The sequence below is a fragment of the Pinus tabuliformis genome, chromosome J, assembly GCF_031772625.1.
Source record: "Pinus tabuliformis cultivar Carrire ecotype Pingquan chromosome J, CPIR1, whole genome shotgun sequence".
Taxonomy (NCBI): domain Eukaryota; kingdom Viridiplantae; phylum Streptophyta; class Pinopsida; order Pinales; family Pinaceae; genus Pinus; species Pinus tabuliformis.
The window spans coordinates 968,784,312-968,790,712 of NC_142295.1; the positions used below are offsets into that span (position 1 = coordinate 968,784,312).

The 6,401-nt window shown below is 39.0% G+C and overlaps 1 pseudogene across 1 annotated transcript; it reads right to left on the reverse strand.

The window, feature by feature from the left end:
- Positions 1–841: 841 nt before the first annotated feature.
- On the reverse strand, positions 842–5,872 carry LOC149230059 (putative apyrase 7 pseudogene; annotated as a pseudogene). Its single transcript, XR_016248389.1, has 2 exons — positions 4,160–5,872; positions 842–1,042 (listed from the first exon to the last, which is right to left on the reverse strand). The product of XR_016248389.1 is annotated as a putative apyrase 7 pseudogene (transcript).
- Between the last annotated feature and the right edge of the window lie 529 nt (positions 5,873–6,401).

Sequence of the window (6,401 nt, forward strand, 5' to 3'; positions counted from 1 at the left end):
GCTTAACAAGTTGATATTCCAGATTCTCCTGTAATGTACACTTTTGAGAAAAGCACAGCCTTTCTCTAAAATCTATATACAGCTTCTAGCCATCACAACTTGACGACATGGCTCTCTAAAACTGATAAACTGAGATCTTCTCTTGATTGTGATCGTCGACTCTGCAACCCCATTTGACCTCTGTGAGGCGTCCACAAGGGTCCAGTATCAGTTTGTATTTGCCCCAAATTGCTTGGAAAACACAATCCAACTGACACAGTTGACTGGTGCTTGAGAGAATCAGCATGTTGCACACTTCCACCCGCAAGGCTTTGCGCAAGTCCAAATGGTTGCTGACACCCTGAATTTGAAGGGCTAAGTGGTATCTTTGCTCTTCCATCCCCTGAAAATAATGAAGAAAAATAATTCCAGTTACATTACAGAATATGATGCTTGGGAAAACACAGACAGAAATCATATACAATTTGCAACATCATGATTCATAACTGTTTTAATTTCATTTCAAGAAAGAATAAACAACATTATTAGAATTACATGACAAATGAATTTGGAAGGTTTCCTGTGATGAGATCAATAAAGTAGATACAAAATCCTTCTTGTAAAGTAAAACTAAACAATAGAAATCTTAATGGCGACCACATGAATTTCTATCCCATCCAATCAGGATTAGTAGACTGAGCATGTTATTAAAAGAAGCAAAGCTTCTCCCCCGAACCACTTATAGGGAAGGCAGTTTCACAACACATGAGACAGAATAAAATGGGGGAAACTAGTTGTAAAACTGATAAACTGAGATCTTCTCTTGATTGTGATCGTCGACTCTGCAACCGCATTTGACCTCTGTGAGGCGTCCACAAGGGTCCAGTATCAGTTTGTATTTGCCCCAAATTGCTTGGAAAACACAATCCAACTGACACAGTTGACTGGTGCTTGAGAGAATCAGCATGTTGCACACTTCCACCCGCAAGGCTTTGCGCAAGTCCAAATGGTTGCTGACACCCTGAATTTGAAGGGCTAAGTGGTATCTTTGCTCTTCCATCCCCTGAAAATAATGAAGAAAAATAATTCCATTTACATTACAGAATATGATGCTTGGGAAAACACAGACAGAAATCATATACAATTTGCAACATCATGATTCATAACTGTTTTAATTTCATTTCAAGGAAGAGTAAACAACATTATTAGAATTACGTGACAAATGAATTTGGAAGGTTTCCTGTGATGAGATCAATAAAGTAGATACAAAATCCTTCTTGTAAAGTAAAACTAAACAATAGAAATCTTAATGGCGACCACATGAATTTCTATCCCATCCAATCAGGATTAGTAGACTGAGCATGTTATTAAAAGAAGCAAAGCTTCTCCCCCGAACCACTTATAGGGAAGGCAGTTTCACAACACATGAGACAGAATAAAATGGGGGAAACTAGTTGAAGGATCAAAGCACCAAAGACAATAGAAACAGATCTACAAACTGTAGTCCTGGACTTAAATTTCAGTTCAATGATAATACATGAGAAGAGTAGAACATGCAGCCTACCTCCTACAATGGATGTCAGTTCATCCCCTAGAATTGCCTTATTTGATCCTTTCTTAGTTTTTTATAGTAGCTTCAACCACACCAGTTAGCAATTCTGGAAATGAGTTCAAACAACTTTAGGAAAATGGAAAAGAAGAGATGAAATTCCTCATTGTAAATAAATGTCAGTTGCATCAGAACCAAGCCCATAAAAAAAGAAATCCAATCAGATCCAAAACGTATCCATGTTTACAGTATGTGTAAACAAAGCTAAAGCTTTTGGAGAGATGCAAAAGTGGTGAACTTCTATTCGATCCTTGCTAATTCTGTCCATGATATGAACAACTTCCCCATATAACTCCGTTTGTCAAGAATAACTTAGAGCAATGCCTTTGGAGAAAAAAGGAAATGATAAGCAAATAATGAGCATGTAAGAGGTTGGGGAAAGTTAAGCCTAGATCACACGGGAAACACATTCAACTTGAGTTTGTCACCATGTTGATGGTTATCCCCTGGATTAACTACCTACGAAGGTGCACTGTCTTCGATATCTCTTGCATGTAAAATTTTCCCTCAATTTCCAGGATCGAAGAAGTATGCATTGTATTAAATTATAACCAAAATTGGAATCAAACTATTCTAATGTTAAAAACTTCTTCTGAATGTCACTCATCAGAAAAGGAATGCATTGCCATGGATCAGTGGCCAATGAAGAGGAGCATAAAAAAAATAGTGACAAGCATGATCTGCAATGTTACAATTGATGTTATAGCTCAGATCTTTTTGACACATTTCACAAGCAGGGAACAAGGAAAGAATCCTGAGCATATGACCAGAAACAAGGGTCAACTAAGATGCCCTAAGGCACATGCCAAGAAACGTGTTGGTGTGAAAACAGAACTAGAGAGGACACTCCTTTGTGACCAGATGCTGAAAAGAGTCATGGCTATGCAGGTTAGCCCAGTAGCAAATTTAGGCACTATGGATCTGGTCTTGAATAGAAAAAACGAAATAACTAATTGCTAGATTCCTGTTTGCATATTAAATACAAGGGGTGAAAAACATATCATTAATAATTTCTCAGTACTACAAGGTACCTCCAGGGAAATACACTTGCTGTTTCTTCAATTTGGTCGCTTCTTTAACATAGTTACGACACATACTAATGACCACACAACATTTCAAATTCAAGTTAGCCTCTTTTCCTAAATGACTATCTCGTCCGTAGAAAAGATCAGCTCTATAAACTCTATTATAAGGTTTATTAAGGAACACACACATGGTATGACTTCTACATTTGAGAAATATATGTGTTTTATAATTAAACAAGCTTTGGGAAGTATCCTGTGTACAGTGTTAAATCTTTTATATTTGCTTTAAGGAAGGCATGCTTTTTGAAATTCATGGAATCTCCAAATGTTTCATTGTCCACTTTGACTGTTTGACATAATCCAACAACGTCAACGATATCATGTAGAATGTCATCGAGTATCCCATTCTTCATATCCACAGTTCTTGACTCACGCAAATGGTGCATCAAAGGCACTTGGTTTCATCCTTGTGAACAAAGCATCCAGGAAGGGAGGCACCTCAGCTCACTTGGAATCCCAGAAACCTGATTATGAGGAAACATTAGATGCAGCCACAATGCCACATTATAATATACCCATTTTCCACACAATACTGCCATAGGTGTTCCCAATCATCTGAAACACTTCATAGACTTTAAACCTGTTCTGCATTTAATTGTGTAGTAATCACAAAAATGAAAAATGTGGAACAGCAATAGCCAAACATATCAAGAGCCCATGAGCTTTTAGTCTTGAACAGCTCATGACCTGAGGATGCCTCTTCTGTGGTTTTACCCTTGTTGAGATTAGTGGAACATGAGAAAATTAATTGACATCCTCAACGGGAGTGAGCTGACTTTATTCCACATACTACAGGTTCACATGTACAAATCCTTTGTTGTGTGTTATTTTTTCATGGAACAAATCATCATCATGAGTATAGTTACAGAAATTATAAACTATTGCTAATACTCAGCTGAGCACTAGTCCAAACTAATCATATTAATCTTCTCAAAACCTTTGGCAAACCAAAGACAACCAAGCATGGCACTCAAGCAACAAACACTTGTAAATTCAATAAGAAACTTAAGTGAAAATTTTATGCAAAAACAGGGGAATCAACATTTCTGTAACCACGGAGGTTAAAAACTTGACATAAGCATAAGATGCAGCGAAGAGTAATAAATGCATAGCCTCTGAAAGAAAAGAGAATTAAAAGGCAACATAAACACAAACATATAGAGGCAGATTGTCAAGTGAGTGAAGGAAAAGAAAAATGATCAATTAAGATTATTCAATTGGTAAAATAAGTTTTTTCTGAATTAAGGATTCTGTGATGTGAATAACTTTGATTAATTTTTTTTGGATCCATCACACTGAGTTTTTTGAGTTGATATTTGGAGGCTTCGAGCCAACAAGTGTTTTTTGAGTCCTGATGGTGAGCCACTCTGGCTGGATCAAAATGTCAACTCAAAAAACTCACTGTGATGGATCTGGAAGAATTTAATCAAAATGGCAAAAAAACTGTTGAAGATGAATAATTTAAAGTTTCAGTTACAGATCTTACCAGAACGACTTGGAGAAATTCCATTACCGATGGAACAATGCAGCACCTAAAGTCCAAGTAATGCTACCAGACCCCACAACTACTTGTTGCTCCTTCAATTGCAAACCATCTCTCAGGAGTGATACTATATATGGAGCACGAAAACAATATTGTTCTATAAAAGGCTGTGGAACAACACTCCGCTCAGCATCTTGCCAAGTTTCAGTGCAGAACTCCCAACCCTTCTCTAGAACATCATTAAATGAAGCAGCAGCAGATAGATTAAAAAATTTGAACACAACAAAGAAACCTGACATAGCATAGAATTGCCCTTGAGATTGTTGCTGCTGATCACTGATAGCACAAGGATGTTGTTTGCAGTCTGTCCCTGCCCCCGAATGTGACCATTCAGAGGCATTTATGGTTGATTTCGCTAGAGCTTCACATTCTTCCCAGTTGGGCTCACCAATCAACTCAAGCCCTACTCGAGATTCCACCAACCAGAGGACTTCCATTCTGGAGTAAGAAAGAACACTGAGAACATGAGTATTGCTGTCTATAACCAGCATGTATGCAAGGATGATTGAGATGCAACTGACCACCAGAGAATTTCCCACTGTCAGTTTTTAAATTTTTTCAGAGTAGAAGTACAACGGACTTTTCAAAGGCATCATTTAGGCCATAACCTGTAAGAGAATATGCATTTAGATGGCGTTCCATTGTTCCAATGGTCAGATTCAAGCCATATTTAGATTCAAATGTCACCTGTAATGAGGAACCCCCTAAGTCAAGTGCACCAAACGTCTCTAGAATCGGCATATTCTGCAATCTACCCATCATATAATTAAGAGCTACCCATCCATAGTAAGCCTCTTCTACCCCAGTAATTATCCTAACCCAGTTTCTTCGACACATAAATGGAGATTCTTCTAGAATTGACCATGCCTTGTCCAGGATCCATTCTGAATCTGAACTTGGCATCCTGCGAAGCCCTGCTGTGGCCAAAAGGAAAAGAGGGCTATTTTTATGAGCATGAGCCGGTATTTGCTTTTCAGCCCACTGGAGCAGTGGTTCCATGGCTGACCTCAACCCTGATTCATTGTGTAAAAGTTTATCAAAACCAGGTTCAGTTTCCATGCGATGATAAGCTCGACCATTCTGTTGCCTTGACTTGCCATCAGTACCTTCAGGAAATGGGCGCAGCACCATTGGAAGACTCCCTTGATGCTTGCCATCATTCCGCACCCACTCATACACATAAACTCGGGTACCAGTGCTCCCACAGTCCAAAACTATAGAAAAATGTGATGCCTCTGTACTCCGATAAGATTTTAACCAACCAAATCCTGCAATGATCAGAATTAAAAGCATTAAGAGAAGTAAAAACCCAACAGCCACCTTTAACCAGCATTGTTTTCTCAATGGTGTTGAAGGTAGGCCCTTCTCCTTTGAAAAGCTAGTGCCTCCTCCTGTGCCCTCCCTTATCGATGAAGGTTTTGTTCGAAGAATACCAGCACCGCTCAAGGCTAAATCCCCTTCTTCAGAACCAACCTTGCGGTATGTTGAGAAGTCTTGGAGAGACGATGAAAGCCGCAGGCCACCTGTCTTTCCATAACCTGCCCATGCAGACCTGAAGGGTGAAGCTAAGGGCGGCAATGCAGAAGATGAAACAGAAGAGCCAGAAGCTGATGAAGATGCAGAGAAATGACTCGCCGATGATCTAATGGTTGGAGTTTATTTCATCGTCTAACAATCGATCTAAGGGCCCATAACGAGACACCGCGGCACGGAGGGGAGTTCCTCTCAGAGGGAACGCCTTACGGCGTAATTATTTGTAATTATGTTGTAAGTGAAATTCCATGTGCCAGTATTGGAATATGAAGAGTCATCATGTAATGTAATGTGTCTTTTTCTAAAGAAGTTGAATATTCATGAGGGTAGTCTAAAGGTCACAAAGGAGAGTTGAAGGGTCATCCCCTCTTGATATAAGTAGAACCTCATAACTCATTAAGGGGCTTTTGGGAGACAAGATTTTGGCTAGGCTTAGGCTTAGAAGGAGCTTGGGAGTATTGTGAAGAGCCTTGGCTTCTACGTAGCATAGAGTGAGTATACTTATTTGGAGGAGTAGGTTTCCTTGACTTTAATATTCCACAATTGGGGCTAGTGGTCATTAATGGTGTGTGTATGAATGGAACTTTCACTTATAATAATAAAATTAGAGCCAACACACTTTCATGCATATGTTGTGAATATATTAGGATTG